The following is a 20,609-nucleotide window of genomic DNA, read 5'->3' on the forward strand; positions in this document are numbered from 1 at the left end:
TCCTGCTTCAAGAACTTTCAAGCCATCCAAGGATCCTTTGAAGCTAGATGTATTTTTCTCATTTCCATTAGGTTTATCCAAGGAACTTGAGGTAGTAATGATGTTCATAACATCATTCGATTCATACATATAAAGCTATCTTATTCGAAGGTTTAAACTTGCAATCACTAGAACATAATTTAGTTAATTCTAAACTTGTTCGCAAATAAAAGTTAATCCTTCTAACTTGACTTTTAAAATCAACTAAACACATGTTCTATATCTATATGATATGCTAACTTAATGATTTAAAACCTGGAAACACGAAAAACACCGTAAAACCGGATTTACGCCGTCGTAGTAACACCGCGGGCTGTTTTGGGTTAGTTAATTAAAAACTATGATAAACTTTGATTTAAAAGTTGTTATTCTGTTAAAATGATTTTTATTATGAACATGAAACTATATCCAAAAATTATGGTTAAACTCAAAGTGGAAGTATGTTTTCTAAAATGGTCATCTAGACGTTGTTCTTTCGACTGAAATGACTGCCTTTACAAAAACGACTTGTAACTTATTTTTCTGACTATAAACCTATACTTTTTCTGTTTAGATTCATAAAATAGAGTTCAATATTGATTCACTCAAAATGGATTTAAAATGAAGAAGTTATGGGTAAAACAAGATTGGATAATTTTTCTCATTTTAGCCACGTGAAAATTGGTAACAAATCTATTCCAACCATAACTTAATCAACTTGTATTGTATATTATGTAATCTTGAGATACCATAGACACGTATACAATGTTTCGACCTATCATGTCGACATATCTATATATATTTCGGAACAACCATAGACACTCTATATGTGAATGTTGGAGTTAGCTATACAGGGTTGAGATTGATTCCAAAATATATATAGTTTGAGTTGTGATCAATACTGAGATACGTATACACTGGGTCGTGGATTGATTCAAGATAATATTTATCGATTTATTTCTGTACATCTAACTGTGGACAACTAGTTGTAGGTTACTAACGAGGACAGCTGACTTAATAAACTTAAAACATCAAAATATATTAAAAATGTTGTAAATATATTTTGAACATACTTTGATATATATGTATATATTGTTATAGGTTCGTGAATCAACCAGTGGCCAAGTCTTACTTCCCAACGAAGTAAAAATCTGTGAAAGTGAGTTATAGTCCCACTTTTAAAATCTAATATTTTTGGGATGAGAATACATGCAGTTTTTATAAATGATTTACAAAATACACACAAGTACGTGAAACTACATTCTATGGTTGAATTATCGAAATCGAATATGCCCCTTTTTATTAAGTCTGGTAATCTAAGAATTAGGGAACATACACCCTAATTGACGCGAATCCTAAAGATAGATCTATTGGGCCTAACAAACCCCATACAAAGTACCGGATGCTTTAGTATTTCGAAATTTATATCATATCCGAAGGGTGTCCCGGAATGATGGGGATATTCTTATATATGTATCTTGTTAATGTCGGTTACCAGGTGTTCACCATATGAATGATTTTTATCTCTATGTATGGGATGTGTATTGAAATATGAAATCTTGTGGTCTATTGTTACGATTTGATATATATAGGTTAAACCTATAACTCACCAACATTTTTGTTGACGTTTAAAGCATGTATATTCTCAGGTGAATACTAAGAGCTTCCGCTGTTGCATACTAAAATAAGGACAAGATTTGGAGTCCATGTTTGTATGATATTGTGTAAAAACTGCATTCAAGAAAATGATTTCGATGTAACATATTTGTATTGTAAACCATTATGTAGTGGTCGTGTGTAAACAGGATATTTTAGATTATCATTATTTGATAATCTATGTAAAGCTTTTTAAACCTTTATTTATGAAATAAAGGTTATAGTTTGTTTTAAAAATGAATGCAGTCTTTGAAAAACGTCTCATATAGAGGTCAAAACCTCGCAACGAAATCAATTAATATGGAACGTTTTTAATCAATAAGAACTGGACATTTCATATTATTCGCCTATAACTCACTAAGTGTAAAAGCTTACCCCCGTGTTGTTTTATGTTTTTAGGAACGAAAGGTCATCAAGAAGGTAAAGAACCCATTTGAGGGTAGCGGAGCATTGGCATTAGAGTAAGTGGTAATGCAAGTCTCTTTTTGAATCAAGCTCTATTGGTACCGTTTATCAACGCCAAGTTTTATGTATTTGATGTTTATGCTTCCTTCAAGTTTTGGGACCAAACGATGTAGTTGAAATGTGTAAACGTGTTTTCTTGACTTAAAGGATGTTCGTAGTGTCAAATGATGTTAGAAACTAGTTTCATCAAGATTACATACGCTTATGATGATTTGATGTATTTTGGGTCAATGAATTGGTAAAATGTGGTTTTAGTTTTAAGTTGCAGGTTTGTACCAGTTCGAGTGTTATGTCACGCCATGGAGATGTGCCAGATTTATACAAGATTTTTCTAGGATAGCCACCCCACTCACAAAGTTGACCCGTAAAGATGTGCCATGGAGATGGGAAGAAAAGCAAGAACAAGCGTTTCAACTCCTTAAGGAGAAACTTGTTCAAGCTCTTATACTAATTTTACCGGAAGGGAATGAGAATATGACGGTTTATTGCGATGCTTCTAAGAAAGGTTTAGGGTGTGTGCTAATGCAAAATGGGAAAGTCATAGCTTATGCTTCTCGACAATTGAAGGAACATGAAAAACGTTATCCCACCCATGATTTAGAATTAACAGCCGTGGTTTTTGCTTTGAAAATTTGGCGTCATTATCTTTATGGTGTTAAGTTTTCTATTTATACCGATCATAAGAACTTGAAGTATTTATTCGACCAAAGAGATTTAAATGATAGGCAAAGGAGAGGGCTCGACTTGGTGAAAGATTATGATTGTGAAATTTTGTATCACCCCGGGAAGGCTAACGTAGTGGCGGATGCTCTTAGTAGGAAGTCGAGTCACCAACCGATTAAGGTAACGAGTTTGGCTATGGTAATATCACCACAAATATTTGATAGTATCCGAGTAGCACAGGATGAAGCATTATCACCCGAAAACGTGAGAAAAGAAAGGATCAAGGGGAAAGTTGGTGATTTTGTGGTCGATTCTCGTGGTCTAAGGCTTAGATATGGGAGAATTTGGGTACCTTTACAAAGTGGTGTTAGAAGTGAGCTCCTTGACTTAGCTCACAAATCTAAGTATTCGATTCACCCCGGTACTACGAAAATGTATAGAGATCTAAGGAAAGACTATTGGTGGCCGGGAATGAAAAGAGATATAGTGAAGTATGTTCATAAATGTCTTACTTGTCTTCAAGTGAAAGCTGATCATCAAATGCCTTACGGTGAGTTGCAACCATTAGAAGTACCGGTTTGGAAATGGGAACACATTACAATGGATTTAGTGACTAAGTTACCTAAGACCCCTCGACAACACGATGCCATTTGGGTTATTGTTGATAGATTGACTAAGAGCGAGCTATTTTTGGCAATAAAAGAAGCTTCATCATCGGAAGCAATGTCTAAGTTATATATGAAAGATGTTGTTGCAAGGCATGGAGTGCCGGTTTCCATTGTTTCGGACCGAGACACCCGATTTACATCACAATATTGGAGAAAGTTTTAAGAAGAAATGGGTACTAAATTGCATGTGAGTACCGCGTTTCACCCACAAACGGATGGTCAAAGTGAGCGAAGTATACAAACTCTTGAGGACATGTTAAGGGCGTGCGTCATTGATTTTGGTGGTAGTTGGGATGCTCACCTACCATTAGTTGAATTTTCGTACAATAATAGTTATCATTCTACAATTGGAATGGCACCTTATGAGATGTTGTATGGAAGGAGGTGTAGAACCCCAATATGTTGGGGTGAAGTGGGTCAAAGAGAATTAGGAAGCACGGAGGTAGTACAACAAACCACCGAAATGATAGATCAAATTCGTGAAAGGATGAAGGCGGCACAAGATCGACAAAAGTCTTACGTGGATAAAAGAAGGAAGCCGATAGAATTTCAAGTGGGTGATAAAGTAATGCTTAAAGTTTCCCCATGGAAGGGTATTATTCGTTTTAGAAAAAGGGGAAAATTGGGTCCAAGGTTTGTGGGACCATTTGAGATAGTAGCAAAGGTCGGGAAGGTAGCCTATCATTTGGCCTTGCCCAATGAATTGAGTAATATACATGACACGTTTCACGTGTCACAATTGAGAAAGTGTTTGGCGGATGAATCAACTTATGTTCCGTTGGATGAGATTGAGGTTGATGATAAGTTAAGATATGCGGAAAAACCAATAAATATTTTGGATCATAAGGTGAAGCAATTAAGAAATAAGTTGGTTATGTTATTGAAAGTGTTATGGCAATTTAGAAAAGGCTCCGAATATACGTGGGAACCCGAAGAATGGCTTATGAAGTATTATCCATCATTGCATCAAGAATGGTTCGCGAGGACGCGAACAATCCAAGAGGGGAGAGTTGTAACATCCCAAATTAATTAAGGTATTATTTTATATAATTTAATTATCAAGTATTTGGATGGTATGATTTAAATTAAATAAATGGCAATAGTTAATGTTGTTAGTTAAGTTGAAAAAGGACTAGTGATGCAAAGTTAATTTAAGGACCTCTCTTATTATGATTTTGGTGGGGAGGGTAGAAAGTGCAATTGAGGCAAAGTTGTTTTAATAAAAGAGTAAAACACTGATAAATCATTATCAGTTGTAAAAAAAAAAAAAAAATAGCAGAGAGTGTATCCTTGTGTGTGTGTGTCGACATTTACAAGAGCAAGAAGAAGAAGCTTCAATTGAAAGGATTTTGTTCATGCAATTGAAAAATTGTGTAATCTAGTGTGCTCTAATCACTCTAGCAAGCTTTAAATCTTCAATCTCTTCTTCTTTATGCACAATTAGGGTTCTTGAATCCCTAAAGACAAGGTATGAATGTTTATGTCTAAGTATTACTATTATTGGGTGTTTGTGATGAGTCTTAAGCTTAAAAGTTGTTATATGTTGAAAATGTGCACACTTGAATGCTTTAAAACGAATTTGTTAATGATTTTGGAAGTTTGTTCATGTATGAACTTACATTTTGAGTGTATGGTATGAATGTGGTGAAATTGGTGATGTTCTAGCTTAGAATCAAGTTATGCACACTAGGTGTTTGATGAAATGTCTCAATGAAATGTTTATGTGTTTTAGTTGAAATTTATGAAGAAGAAGTCTATACATGAATTGTTGTTATTGTTGTAAGTAATGGAATTTGAACAATTGATGATTTAGGGTTGCTAGTAATAGAAATGGGTTTATGCACATTTGATGTTTAATAGAATATTTGAAAGAATTGCATGTTATGATTATAAGAGATGAACTAGAGAATTGTGTGATTAAGGAAATAATATTGGCATGATAATGTGGTTATATTGGAAAAGATGAGATTAAAATGCTATGTATGTAAGTGTTTGTGTGTATATTGGAGTAAATAGGGGGTTAAGTCAATGTATAAGTGTATGAATGTGTTGAAAGTTTGTGAAAGTTGTAATTTTGTTGAATTATGATATTGATGAGATTAGCTCATGTATAGGTGCTAATCAAGGCCAAGAAGCTTCAAGTAACCAAGGAATTGCGTTTAATCAAGGTGAGTTTATAGGGGGTAAAATGGGCGGGTCAAGAGTGGCTTAGTGTTCTCGGATTGCATCCGTGCAAGAGAGTAACGACTAAGTGCACTAGTTGAGTAGCTTAGATAGATTATTAGGTTCGCCTAATAATTGTATCTATGGTTGATGTTTAGCTTAGGCAAGATTATTACATTGATAGTAATCTTGTCTATAGTATGGTTTAGCTTAGACACTTTGGGGGTCTATGTGCATATGTATGATTGAAATGTGATTAAGTAGCTTAGGCATAAGAGTATGCCTATGGTTAGCTTAGACATGATTACTAGGGTCGGCCTAGTAAGTTATGTCTATGGTAAGTAAGAGTCGGATCCGAAAGTAAGTAAGCAACCGTTAGGTTGAAAGACAAGTAATGTGATGATTTTGCCCAATGTATTATGCTATATTATTCGTCTATAACTCACTAAGTGTAAAAGCTTACCCCCATGTTGTTTTATGTTTTTAGAAACGAAAGGTCATCGAGAAGGTAAAGAACCCATTTGAGGGTAGCGGAGCATTGGCATTAGAGTAAGTGGTAATGCAAGTCTCTTTTTGAATCAAGCTCTATTGGTACCGCTTATCAACGCCAAGTTTTATGTATTTGATGTTTATGCTTTCGTCAAGTTTTGGGACCAAAAGATGTAGTTGAAATGTGTAAACACGTTTTCTTGACTTAAAGGATGTTCGTAGTATCAAATGATGTTAGAAACTGGTTTCATCAAGATTACATACGCTTATGACGATTTGATGTATTTTGGGTCAATGAATTGGTAAAATGTGGTTTTAGTTTTAAGTTGCAGGTTTGTACCAGTTCGAGTGTTATGTAGCGCCGCGACAATTCGTGTCGCGCCGCGGCATAAAGCGTGATGAAGTATTAATTCATTATTTCATTTATGTTGGAGAAATATTCTGCGGAAATTATGTAATCTCTAAAGTTTTAGAGATTATTCATTTCTAGATCCAGCCAAAAATCAAATGAGTTTAATATTATATTAACTCATTAAATCTGTATTACATCTGAAGAAAATATACATACATATATTTTAATAAAGATTGTAATAAAATTCTCTTGTACAAAATATTACTTGTGAAATTTTAACGGGTAGGTAATACCCGAGAAATATATAAGTTCACAATTAATATATAACACTCTTCAATTTGATTCAAAGATCATTAACTATACTCACTATCTTTACAGCAATACACAATCATTTCATACAAATTCAATTACATATTCTGATTTTGACAGAACAGAATCCAAGTCAAAGATTTAACAAGTGGTATCACTCTTAGATCCCTACATCTTTCAAAGCTATACTTTGACTTCAAAACTGTGCTAGAACATCACTTCTATTCAAAAAACACTGGAAAAATATTCATGTCGTTCAAAATTCTAGAACATCATATGTATATTGACGATTACAATCCGCGTTCAAACCCTTCATGATTCTTGAAAACCCCTCAATTAAGAAACAATTGAGAGGATGATCCAACCACACGTTATCTACAGAAAGAAAGATTTATGCATACAGTTATGCACATAGAAAACTTTTGGAAGTTAAAACGTATCCGTGCTAAATCCTTTGGCATTGTTATTACCGAAAATAACTTTGCAATCCCTTTCCAAAGTAGCCAATTTTGTCACACCTCCAACAAATCAACTTCAACTTCTCATTCGAATAAGTCTTATTATAACTTTGATATATACGTTTACCCTTTCGTCATTGTTACCGGGGAACCTTTTATATTCCGCCACAGTAGCAGCAAACTTACCAGCAACTTCATTAATCTTTGACTTAAATCTCTTCGAAAAATCACTATATTTATCGAAACCCTATCATGTGCTTTTCCACATTTTGTAACAATAATTGCCCTACCAACTACCGAGAATCATCAAACATTATTTCGAATCTCGCAGCGTATCTACATCAACAGTTATATGCATGCATACAACATTTACCTCCTAGAATTTTGATCTTAAATTCTGAAATCCTGAAAAGCACTCAGTCTATAAATCAATCCACTGAACTTTGAAAAAGCTGAATGAAGCAGCAGAAACTGTAGCCAACCATAACGGTCAAAAGTTCGATGACAAAAAAAAAAAAATTGTATGTTGGAAAAGCTCAAAAGAAAAGTTTGGAACTGGAAAACGGATTGAGCAAACCATGAAGGAGGCTGTGGACAAATCACAAAGACTAAACCTGCCTTCAAAGAATCCAAATGATTCAGTATCTGCTGAAGTCATTAACGAATACCTTGCTCCTGACTCTACACTTTTACGGAAAAATCTTCATCATCATCCATCGATATTAGAAATTCTAAGATATCATCGTATCTTTCATTATAAATATCCTCGATATTTCTGAAGATATTTTCATAACTATTCTTATCTGAAATCATTTATCTCTTCGCAATATCAGTGTTACATCAGAAAGGAAACTATTTTAGTTTCTAAATTAGGAAAATTCAAATTTAAGATTTGAATGTTTTTGAAGTAATGTTGGGAATTGAAGCATGAGTTAGTATAATATAATGACACTTGATCAACGTAATTATATTACAGTAAGTCATGCTGAGTTTCTAATGAAACATGATGATTCACAGACTATAACGTCATCATGTTCCATGTTACACGACTCTTACATTCAATCTAATCTCTAAACATATCAAGAACATATTCTTTTGATAGTTCTATCTTTTCCTTTGGATTATGGTAATTTCACAAGTCAAATTGTGCTATTACAATTTTCCTCTTAGAGCATTAGCTATGTTTATTTCAAATTTCATATCTATGAATTCTAGACCATTATTCGCTTGACTTGAAGTCGGGAAAAGAAGACTGAAGCATGAAACTCCAAAATATAAGGAAAAATATAAGCACGACGACAACGCAGAAATTACAAACCGTGTATATCGATGCGTATAGCAATATAAAGACACGAGAAAACAAAGAACACTATAAACCCAAGATCATAGTAGAAATTAACGGATTCCTCCGGTGGAAGATGAAAAAGAAGAATGACATATGTGATAGTCAAGAATATATCAAGAATTAAAACTGGATGAAGCACATTGACGAATGTTTTGGAATTACGTAGAAAGGAAGAAAGTATAAAAGATCGAAGATGTGGAAATAAGGAAACGTAGGAGGTTGATTTATAGTAAAATATCCGACAGAGAAATCGAGACAGATTATTGCATTAAATCGAAGAGGATCATAATTTCCTTAATCGCTGAAGAATCAAATCTTATATAGATTACAAAGATTTTCTTTAATCCGGAGATCAATTGTGATGACATCAAAAGATAAGACGAATCCCTATTTTCTCATTTCACTCTTTTACGATAGCTTCACTCATACCTTTCGAGTAATGGAATTATTTTATCCATATTTTTCAATCATGATAAAACCCTATGAATCAACTTATATTCGTCATAATAACGTTCTTATTGTTAGCCATTACGACCTCGGTCAAATTTCGGGACGAAATTTCTTTAACAGGTAGGTACTGTGACGACCCGGAAATTTCCGACCAAATTTAAACTTAATCTTTATATAATTACGACTTGATAAGCAATGAATTTTAATAAATATTGAACCTCCGAAAAGAGTTTTACATAAGCTTTTGGTCACCCTTTTATTCCGACGATTCACGAACGTCATAACTTGATTTAATTGTTTAATTGTTTAATTATTGTGTATATATATGGATTTATATATATTTAACTTGAAAATATGATAATTAAATATCTCATTAAGTATATTAACAAAGTATTATATATATATTTTCATACTACTAATTTAAAGAGTTTTCAAACAATATATATATTACTATTTAAACGAAGTAATTAACTTATGTTAAGATGTATTTACATATAATGTATTACGAGTGTAAATACATCCTTAAAAGTATTGAATATACTTTATAATATACCAATACATATAAAGGATAGCTATACTCGTATTTCCGTTCAATTTCCTCAAAGAATTCTACTCGCATTCATAAGGTATTTTTACCCGTATTATACACAGCTTCTAGAAGTATTTACTATTGGTATATACCAATAGAAATCTGCAATTATTTGTGTAATATGTCATCCATGACCTAATAAATTTAATATATCATGCATGACTTAATACAATTTAACTTATCTTAGATATTTTCACTAAAAGCCAAAATTATAAGCTTATAAATAAGGACCATTTTAACTCATTTTTACTCCACATTTTCTTAAACTAAAAACACACACTTGAATGCTCTCATATTATACTTTAATCTCAGAAATTTTGATATTCATAATCAAGGTAAAATACTTCTCAAAATCCTTGTTCAATTCCTTGTATAGTTGCTATCTTATTATACTTATAAAACTTGTAAAAACTATAACTTGTTTTGGTGAACACCAAGCTTGTTTGAAAAACTAATCTAATCTTTCTATCTTAACTCTAATAACACTTATTTATACATATTATGATGTTATATTAAGTTAATATAAGAACTTATAACTTGTACATATGAAGAACACCTTGAAATTTAACATATATCCTTTAATCTCCATTCGGTAAAAAGCGGGCTGTTTTGGGTTGGGAATTAAAAACCTATCTTAGACTTTGAGTTCGAGGCTAAGACTTTGAAAATATGTTAATATATGTAAATAAGACTTCCAGTATTTTTTTCATGATTTTAGACAAAGTGAAAGTATTTTATCAAAAATCATATATTGGGTGGATGCCGGGATTTTTCCAAATCTGTCCACCGACATAAAAAGAGGGTAAAGCTCTAAAAATTACTACTTGGGATGAAATTTTCGAATTGGTTTTGTAAAATTTACTTCTTAATGAATCCATAGCAATTTGATTCACTTTAAACCGAGTTGTAATGAATATTTGGCGAGCAAAACAAAATCTGCTAAAATTAACGTTGTATGTACGAAATTTATATTATAAAAACTATATTAACCATATTGTCATACCCCGTCCTAAATCATTTGGATGAAGTCACCAACATCTGGTCCCATCACGATGATCGACTCCAAGTAATGTCTTTAAAATGAGCAAATACACAGCGGAAGATTTCTTTCATACCTGAGAATAAACATACTTTAAAGTGTCAACCAAAAGGTTGGTGAGTTCATTAGTTTAACATAAATAATCATTTCCATTATTTTAATAGACCACAAGATTTTCATTTTTAGTTCTCATAAATATACGTCCCATGCATAGAGACAAAAATAATCATTCATATGGTGAACACCTGGTAACCGACATTCACAATATGCATATAAGAATATCCCCATCATTCCGGGATCCTCCTTCAGACATGATATAAATTTCGAAGTACTAAAACATCCGGTACTTTGGATGGGGCTTGTTGGGCCCGATAGATCTATCTTTAGGATTCGCGTCAATTAGGGTGTCTGTTCCCTAATTCTTAGATTACCAGACTAAAAGGGGCATATTCGATTTCGATCATTCAACCATATAATGTAGTTTCAATTACTTGTGTCTATTTCATAAAACAGTTATAAAAACAACGCATGTATTCTCAGTCCCAAAAATATATATTGCGAAAGCATTTAAAAAGGGAGTAATGAAACTCACAATAATGTATTTTGTAGTAAAAATACATATGATGATATTGAACAATGCAGGGTTGGCCTCGGATTCACGAACCTATATCAGTTATATATATTAAAACATATAATAACAACTAACAAGTTTATATGTATATTAATAGTTTACATATCGTATTACTAAATAATTATATTTATCCTATATACTTTAAGTAGTTAATATTTATTTATATAATACCTTTATTAATATTGATATAGTAAATACATGTTAGAGTAGTTTAATAATATAATATTTATCATTTATCATAATATAGTAAAAATAAAAATTTATTTCAAGGTTTATATGTGATGAGAATATATATATTTATATTAATTAATATATCTTATATATAACTTACTAAATGTCATTTTAATAATAAAAATCTAGTACTATGTAATATTAATATATTAGTAATGTATTTTTTTAAATAATATTTATTTGTAATAATAACAATAATAGTGATAATAAAAATGATACTTTTGAAAATGATAATTTTAATAGGGATGATAATAATATTAATAATCTTTGTAATAATAATAATATCATATCAATAATAATGATAATGAAAACAATACTTTTGATAATAATACTTAATATCTAAAAATAATAATAATAATCTTATTACTAATGATAATAATATTATTTAATGATAATCTAGGAATAATAATCATATTAGTCATAACAATAATAATAATGATAATAATCATACTAATAAAAGTAATAATAATAATAATAAAGAGAGTACAACCTTTGAAGAAAGGAGCTTTAAATAAAATAAAACTCCACCGCCCAGATTCGAACCCACGACCTCTCGCTTAACAACCAAACCCTTAACCATTGAACTGCTCGAAAATTTCTGTTTTAATCCCGAATCAAAACTAAATAACCCATTTATTCCGTTTTCATCTTTTTAATTTTCATTGCCATCATCTTTTCCGCCCAACAGGCCCAAGTTACAAATCCATTTAAATTAATGAAGTCCATTGATGTCGGCCCATAAAAGGGAGTTCATCAAACTGGAAGAAGGTTTCACGAGTTAACAGAAATCAATCAGATGATTTAGTGGGTTTCGATCAAACAATGCAACGTAGCAGTGATTTAATAAAAATAAAAATAACAGTCAAGTTTCGGTTCAACATAATCATCTTCATTGAATAACCCACTGTTCATCATCTTCAACGAGTCACCATCTTCATAAATGGGTTTCGTTATTTATGGGTTTTGTTGGGACTGTTTTACGAGGGATATAAGAGTAACACAGCAGCAGTAATCAGCGATGATGGTGGCGGTTTATTTAGTAGAAAAACAGAAAAGTATAACACAACTATAGCAGTAGTAGCTTACGAATTTGTAGAAAATAAAAAGAAGAGAGAGGAAGGGAAGAAAGGTGATAACCGATGGTGGTTTCAAGGTGATGATTGGTTGTTAGAAAGAAGTATTATGCATCAGTTTTTTTTTTTTTTTAATTGAAGATGATAGGTGATTCTTGTTCTTGGACCGAAAAGGATATAGAAAGATGATAATGGTGATGGTACATAACCGAAATAGTCGCAGGTTTTTGTGGTGATATGGGTTGTCAAGGGTGGCGATGGGTGGTGATTATAGTGGTGCTCCGGTGATGGTTTGCGACGGTTTAAACAGAAAAACAAAACAGTTGCAGTAGCAGTTTTATGATGAATCGTTGGTGGTGTTAAGGTGGGTTTAATGGAGGTGGTGGAGCTAGGGTGGTGAACGGTTGTGTGGTTTAGGGTGATGGTGATTATGGTTCGGTTCGATGGCGGTTTGATAATGGTGGTAAAGGTGGAAGTTTATTAGAGATGACCGATGGTGATAGTTTGAGTTGATCCGAAACAATGAGCAAGTACTTGGTGATGGTTGTTTAAACAAAGGAAGAACATAAATCATGTTCCAAGAGGGATAAGAAACAGAAACGAGTAGTTTGATGGTGATCATGGTAATAGAAAAGAGGTTGGTGAAAGAGTGATTATATGTGTATCTCATAAGTATGCATATATATGCAAATATCTATATAGAATATTTATATCTAGTAACTATAATAGACATTGGAAGGTGGGAAAAAAAATAGAATAATATTGAATTGGATTTTGACAGAAAACACAAAGTGTATTTAATGTCAAACAAGTGGATGTGTAGAATAGAAAGGTGATAGTTATGTATTGGTTCACTGCATATCTATATATATATATATATATATATATATATATATATATATATATATATATATATATATATATTCTAGAAAAGTATATTATATAGTGATTGAGATGTTGGGAAATCACATAAACAGATGATATCTCGTTAGCCAATTATTTCCAAGTGGGGTTTGTTTCAAGTTGGTATCTCTATGCGCATATGATTCATTTTTATTAATTAAATTAAATTAAGATTAGTTAATAGATAGTGAAGATATGTTACTCGACCTTTTTGCCAGGAATGAACTGGTGTGGGGCTATTGGGATATCAATCAACAAGAAAGGTAAATGCATTAGTCCAATTCGACAATAATAGGGTATATATATATAGATGTAACTAGGTAGATAAAACATATATAATATATAATACTAATAATAATATAATACTAATAATAATTATTAATATAATAAAATTCTCAATCATAGAAATTTAGTATAGTAAAGTTGTCATGACTTCAAATTGAAAACATTAAAATCCATGTGTTTTGTTTATTAGTACCGACAGTTTTATTAGGATATTATATCATGTCCATCGCTAAACAATTAATACATAAAAGTTTTCCTAAAAATCTCAAATTTTTAGATTAAATATCTTTAGTTATTCCGGTCATTAAATGTTTGAAACCTGAACAAAAAGGTTCATTAATTATATATTTTATGTTCTAATTAATATGTACGGAGTACTAAAACTTAGCTCGAGACATTAAAATATATTTTTAGCAAACTTAGAATTGATAAAACTTAATTATGGACCAACGTTTAATTTCAACTTCTCATAAATTCGAGTTTAAACTTGTTTAATATCGATCATAAAAGTTGACCTGTCATTTGAGCTTGAACCCAAATAAAATATACAAATTATTTAAAATTCAAAATAAGATAGTAAAAGTATTTTCAACTAGTCTGAAATTTACGTAGTCTATTAATGAGCTTTCGTTTATTTTAAAATCACATAAGTTTGAATTTAACTTGCTTAATATCAATTGAATTATCAAACGAGTTTTACAATCATTTAATATTTATTTTTAATATACTTTATTTATATATAGAGATATATTTTAAATAATAATTATTATAATATCCTATATTTATTTTATTAGTTTTTAATAACAACAACATATAATACCTCAAATTATATTTCGAATTATTATTTATATATACATACACACATATCAATTTACAATTAATTGTTCGTGAATCGTCGAGAGCAGTCGAAGGTCAATTGAATGTATGAACATCATTTCAAAATTTTCTAGACTCAACATTACATACTTTGCTTATCGTGTCGGAAACATATAAAGATTAAGTTTAAATTTGGTCGGAAATTTCTGGGTCGTCACACATATCCTTGTTAACTTTTCCTATATCCTATATATATTTGGACATGTTATCAGTAGTATAACAAAATATTATAATCTTGGTTAATTCTGTGATTGTATATATGTATAATAATATTCTTGGTATGTCCTAACACAATAAGTATACAATACGTTTTGATAAATCCTAAGACAATACGTACACAATACGTCTTAGTTAATTCTAAGACAATACGTATACAATATGTCTCTGGGTTGATGCAAAGACAATACGTATACAATACGTCGTGGGGTAATTCTAAGATTATATATATATATATATATATATATATATATATATATATATATATATATATATATATATATATATATATATATATATATATATATATATATATATATACCGATTATTGGACTGTTGGACTTTTCGGACTATTTTGGACTACTAACAAAGGACTACTAACAATGGACTACTAACATAAAATGTTAAAAATTATTATATAAGTATTCTATGAACTTGCTTTATTTTATTCATATGTCGTATTATTATCTGAATCGTTATTATTGTTATAGGTTCGTAAATCCAAGGACGACGATCATATTTTTAATAAGTTGAAAACTTATTATTAATATACTTTTACTACTATGAGTATATAGTCCCATTTTTAAACTCTAAAAATATTTTGGGATGAGAATACATGCATTTTATGTTTTACGCCATGGACACAAGTACTTCAAATATATTCTACGTTGAGTTGTACCACCTTGCATATCTTCCCTAATAGCTTGGTAACTAATATTTAAATGTTGTAAGAACATGTAAGCGCGAATCCTATTGATAGATCTATTGGGTTTGAAAACCCCAACCGGGCTAGTCACTCTAGTATCATAAACGGTTGCATAGTACTTCATTTTTACTACACTTGGTACAGTGTAGGGAGATTTCATAATAAAGGGAATATGCCACATTAATGGTTAAGTATGGTTACCGAAGCGCTCAACAATTTATAGAATACTTTTATACACTTGCGAGTGTACATATATTTATAACTATGAAATCTTGTGGTCTATATTTATATCGATGCTAAACCTATATATCTCACCAACCTTTGTGTTGACTGTTTAAGCATGTTTATTCTCAGGTCCTTAAGAAAGTCTTTCGCTGTTGCATTATCTGAGCAAGCTGTGCATGGAGTCTCATGTTTTTGTTTAAATGAAGTGTTGCATTCTATAAAACCTTCGTCATGTATTATATTCAACTTTTATGTCACGTGTGTAGTATTTGGAAACCGATGTATTATGGGGATTATTTCTTAAATAATCGCCCACTTGTTTAAAACATGCATTATGTATAATAATGGTGTGCTTCTTATGAAACGAATGCAGTAATTTCTAAAACGTATCATATAGAGGTCAAATACCTCGTTATGGGACCAATGAATAACGTACTGCATTTATAATGATATGAACGGGTCGTTTCAGAATATTTGACTTCGGGAATAAGGTTAATTTGACGAGCATTTTATAATTATGACCAATGAACTATTATGGACAAAAACCAGATAGTTATCAAATAAACCAGGACAAAAGGACAATTAACCCTGAGTAATAAATTAAAATCAACACGTCAAACATCATGGTTACGGAAGTTTAAATAAGCATAATTGTGTTATATTATATCTCATCGTACTTTTATTTACGATCATTTTAATTACTGTCATTTTAATATTGTTATTTATTTTACGCATTTTAATTATTGTCATTTATCTTTACGCTTAAAATATAAAATCGACAAACCGGTCATTAAACGGTAAACCCCCCTTTTATAATAATAATACTTATATATATATATATATATATATATATATATATATATATATATATATATATATATATATATATATATATATATATATATATGTATATATATATATATATATGTATATATATATATATATATATATTGTACAATATAGTTTTATAAAAATATATACGTATCACCAGCTCCCTTTGGAACGAACCGGACTTACTAAAAACTACACTACTCTACAATTAGGTACACTGCCTATAGTATTGCAGCAATGTTTAGGTATATCCCATAAATAAATAAATAAAACTTGTGTAATTTCGTCGGATTTCGTAATAAACAATAATAGTATTTCGTAACACCTTCGCTGCATCATCAAGTTTTTGGCCCCGCTGCCGGGGACTTGGTCAAAAATGTTATATTTTATTAAAAATAGATTGTTGTAAAAGTATATTATTTCTTATTTCGTAAAAATATTTTGTATAAGTGTTTAAAAAATTAAAAAGAAAAAAAAATAATATAAAAATATAAATATTTTTAAGATTTTATTTAAAATATATAAAATTAAAAAGTATTTTTATTTTATTTTTAGTTTTTAATTATAAGTTTATTTTTATTATTTTGTAAAAATTAAAAATCAAATAAATATATAAATTATATTTGGGCCGAAGCCTGTTAAAAGGCCGGATAAATTCAGGAATTCTTAGGCCATGCGATCGCATGACCCAGTAGACTAAAATTCATGCGGTTACATGGATGACTGGTCTGACACACATCCGAGGTAATTAATATGGAGTAGGGTTTAGATTTAATTATTATTATTATTTAGGATTTATTTATTAAACATATTTATATTTCTAGTTTTAATATATAAATTTTTATATTAAGTTTAAATATTATTATTAAATATATAGATTAATACTTTTATATAAATAATATAAAAATAATATTTTTATAAAATTGTATTTTTATAACTTTAGTTTTATTTTATATTTTGTATCTTTTTATTTGTTTAAATTCGTAATTTTTATATTTATCCTTCGTTATATAGTTTTAAGTTTAGTTTTGCTGTAGTTATTTTTATACTTCTAGATTTTTAGGCTTTGCCTTAAAATTCCTTAAGTGTTTTTTCTTTAGAATTAAGATTTAGGCGCTTTAGAATTTTGTGACGCCATTTATATAGTTTAGTGCCTTTTAAGTTATTGCCGTTTTGGATATATATTTCCTTTTAAGCTTTAATACCTTTAGGCGCAACTTTTTAGATTTAGTTTTTAGACTTTTAAGTTTCGATGTTTTTCTTTCTTATTTTTATTTTCCGATTTTTATTTTTCGACGTTTTTCGACGCACTCTTTTTCTTTCTCATTTCTACGCTCTAGTTTTTTGGACATAGATTTTTATCTTCTTCAAAATTTTGACGAAAAATTATTTTAAGCGGTTAAATTGATAGACATCTAAAATTTTCTGCTTCGTAGTAATAGTTGGATTTGTTAGTGGCTGAGTTGTGGATTTTCCGACTTAAAGGATCCTGGCTCCCTGCTGCATCTTTTGGCTATTCGAAACGTGGGCAAAAGCAGAAAAGTCTATTAATTTGATAACTTATATAATTTTTATTTTTATAACTAATAGGATATTCAGTGAATGCACCGAGCAAAACGTTCACCACCTTTCATACGTTCACCATCTGTAACTCGATCAAGACATCTAGCTAATATTGCCGCCGTTGATTTTTCTATAGAATCATCATCTAGTCGAACAAGTACTCCAATTCAAATTTCCGATAATCCATTTTTTGTACCCGACTTCACAATTGAGAACCCGGAGGATATTCAAGGACAATTCCAAGATCCTGAACCACTAATCATTCCTCCTGAACCACAAACCGTTAAATCAAAATCTTCTAGTGATTCGGATTCAACAATTTCAAATATGGAAATAACGGAACCTCTAAGTATGGAAGATCGAATGAGAGCCACACGCACTGGCCAAGGTCACGCCATTATTAAGCCAGACATTAATGCGCCAGATTATAAAATAAAATGACAAATCCTACACATGGTAACTAATCAATGCCAATATAGTGGTACGCCAAAAGAAGATCCAAACGAACATCTTCGAACCTTTAATAGGATCTGTACTCTATTCAAAATTAGAGAAGTTGAGGATGAACAGATCTATCTCATGTTGTTTCCCTAGACTTTAAAGAGAGAAGCCAAAGATTGGTTAGAATCGTTACCTGAAGGGGCGATTGATACATGGGATATTTTAGTTGAGAAATTTCCTAAAAGATTCTTTCCAGCATCTAAAGCCGTGAGACTTCAAGGAGAAATTGTTACGTTCGCGCAAAAGCCAAATGAAACATTATATGAGGCGTGGACAAGATTCAGAAAGTTGTTGAGAGGATGTCCTCAGCACGGTTTAGACACTTATCAAATAGTACAAATATTCTACCAAGGTATCGACGTTGCTACATGAAAAGACATCGACACAGCAGCTGGTGGTTCCATTATGAAGAAAACCACAACCGAAACTCACAAAATCATTGATAACACAGCCTCCCAGTTGCATGAGTGGCACCAGGAAAAAGATATTTTTCGTTCATCTAAAGTGGCTAGAGCCGATTCTAGCCATGACTTTGATTCCGTTTCCGCAAAAATAGATGCTTTCGAGAGACGAATGGAAAAGATGACTAAAGATATTCACGCAATACGAATCAGTTGTGAGCAATGCGGTGGACTACACTTAACGAAAGATTGTCACAGTGAACAAAAGATGGAACAACGAGAGAATGTTTCCAACATAAGCCAAAGACCGGTAAATAATTATCAACCGCCAAGGCCAAACTTCAATTAAACCAAAATATTCTTTACAATCCAAATGGACCTAACAATAACTCGTACAACCAGCAAGGTCTGAATAACCAACCAACTCAAAACAACACTTTCAATCAACAAAGACCTGGCTTGTATAAACCACCACAACAAATCGAAGAGAAAAAGCCAAATCTGGAAGAAATGATGGCAAGGCTAATGGAATCTCAAACACAATTTATTACATCTCCAACCCAAACAAATGAGAGGTTTGATCAGTCATTAAAACTCAACAAGCTTCCATTTTGAATCTAGAAAAACATGTAGGTACTCTTGCTAGCATGATAAGTGAGAGGGAACAAGGAAAGCTATCGAGTAATACTAAAGTAAATCCTCGGAATGAGAATGTTAACATGGTGTCAACGAATTCTGAAAAATCAGCACCAGAAGATGGGAAGGTTTTAGATGTGAGTAACGATGAAGAAGTTACAACACCACCACCACCCGAGTATGTAAAGCCAGTGGTGGAACCATACAGACCACCTATCCCGTTTCCAAGAAAAGGAGTTGAGTATGAGCAAGTAATAGGTAATAAAGTTTGTGATACCTCTGAAAAGAAGAAGAATAAGAAAGTGCAAGAAACAAAAAACATAGAAGTAAACCCGGTGAAGACAGTTCCACCAAAACCTCCACCCAGGGTGGGTGATCCGGGTGAATTTATTGTTCCTTGTCTACTTAATGATTGTGTCATGTATGATGCACTAGCAGATTTAGGTGCGAGTGTGAGTGTTATGCCTCTTTCATTATATAAGAGATTAGGAGTAGGTGAGTTAATTCCAATAGAGATGAGTGTTCGACTCTTTGATCAAACCATTAGGCACCCAGTTGGAATTGCTGACAACCTACCCGTTCAAGTACGTAATTTAACCTTTTTAGTCGAATTTATTGTCATTGACATTGAAGAGGACTCAAACATTCCTCTAATTTTAGGTCGACTATTCTTAGCATCCACCAGGGCTATTTGATGTAAGAGAGGGTAGAATGACACTTAGTGATGGTGAAAAATTGGCCACCTTTGTTTGTCGAAAGACTAAATCTCCACCAACCAAAATCGTTGAACCAATAAAAATGATTGGTAAGAACCATACTGTTTTACCAACTCCAACGGTAGTGCTTAGCAATAATAAAATGCCTAAG

At 31.4% G+C, this 20,609-nt stretch overlaps 1 non-coding gene across 1 annotated transcript; it reads right to left on the minus strand.

Annotated features, from left to right (window-relative positions):
• Window positions 1–18,915: 18,915 nt before the first annotated feature.
• Window positions 18,916–19,022, minus strand: LOC139869502 (small nucleolar RNA R71). The gene has a single exon (XR_011766109.1). It is a non-coding gene; the product is annotated as a small nucleolar RNA R71 (small nucleolar RNA).
• Between the last annotated feature and the right edge of the window lie 1,587 nt (window positions 19,023–20,609).

This window comes from Rutidosis leptorrhynchoides, chromosome 9, assembly GCF_046630445.1.
Source record: "Rutidosis leptorrhynchoides isolate AG116_Rl617_1_P2 chromosome 9, CSIRO_AGI_Rlap_v1, whole genome shotgun sequence".
NCBI lineage: Eukaryota > Viridiplantae > Streptophyta > Magnoliopsida > Asterales > Asteraceae > Rutidosis > Rutidosis leptorrhynchoides.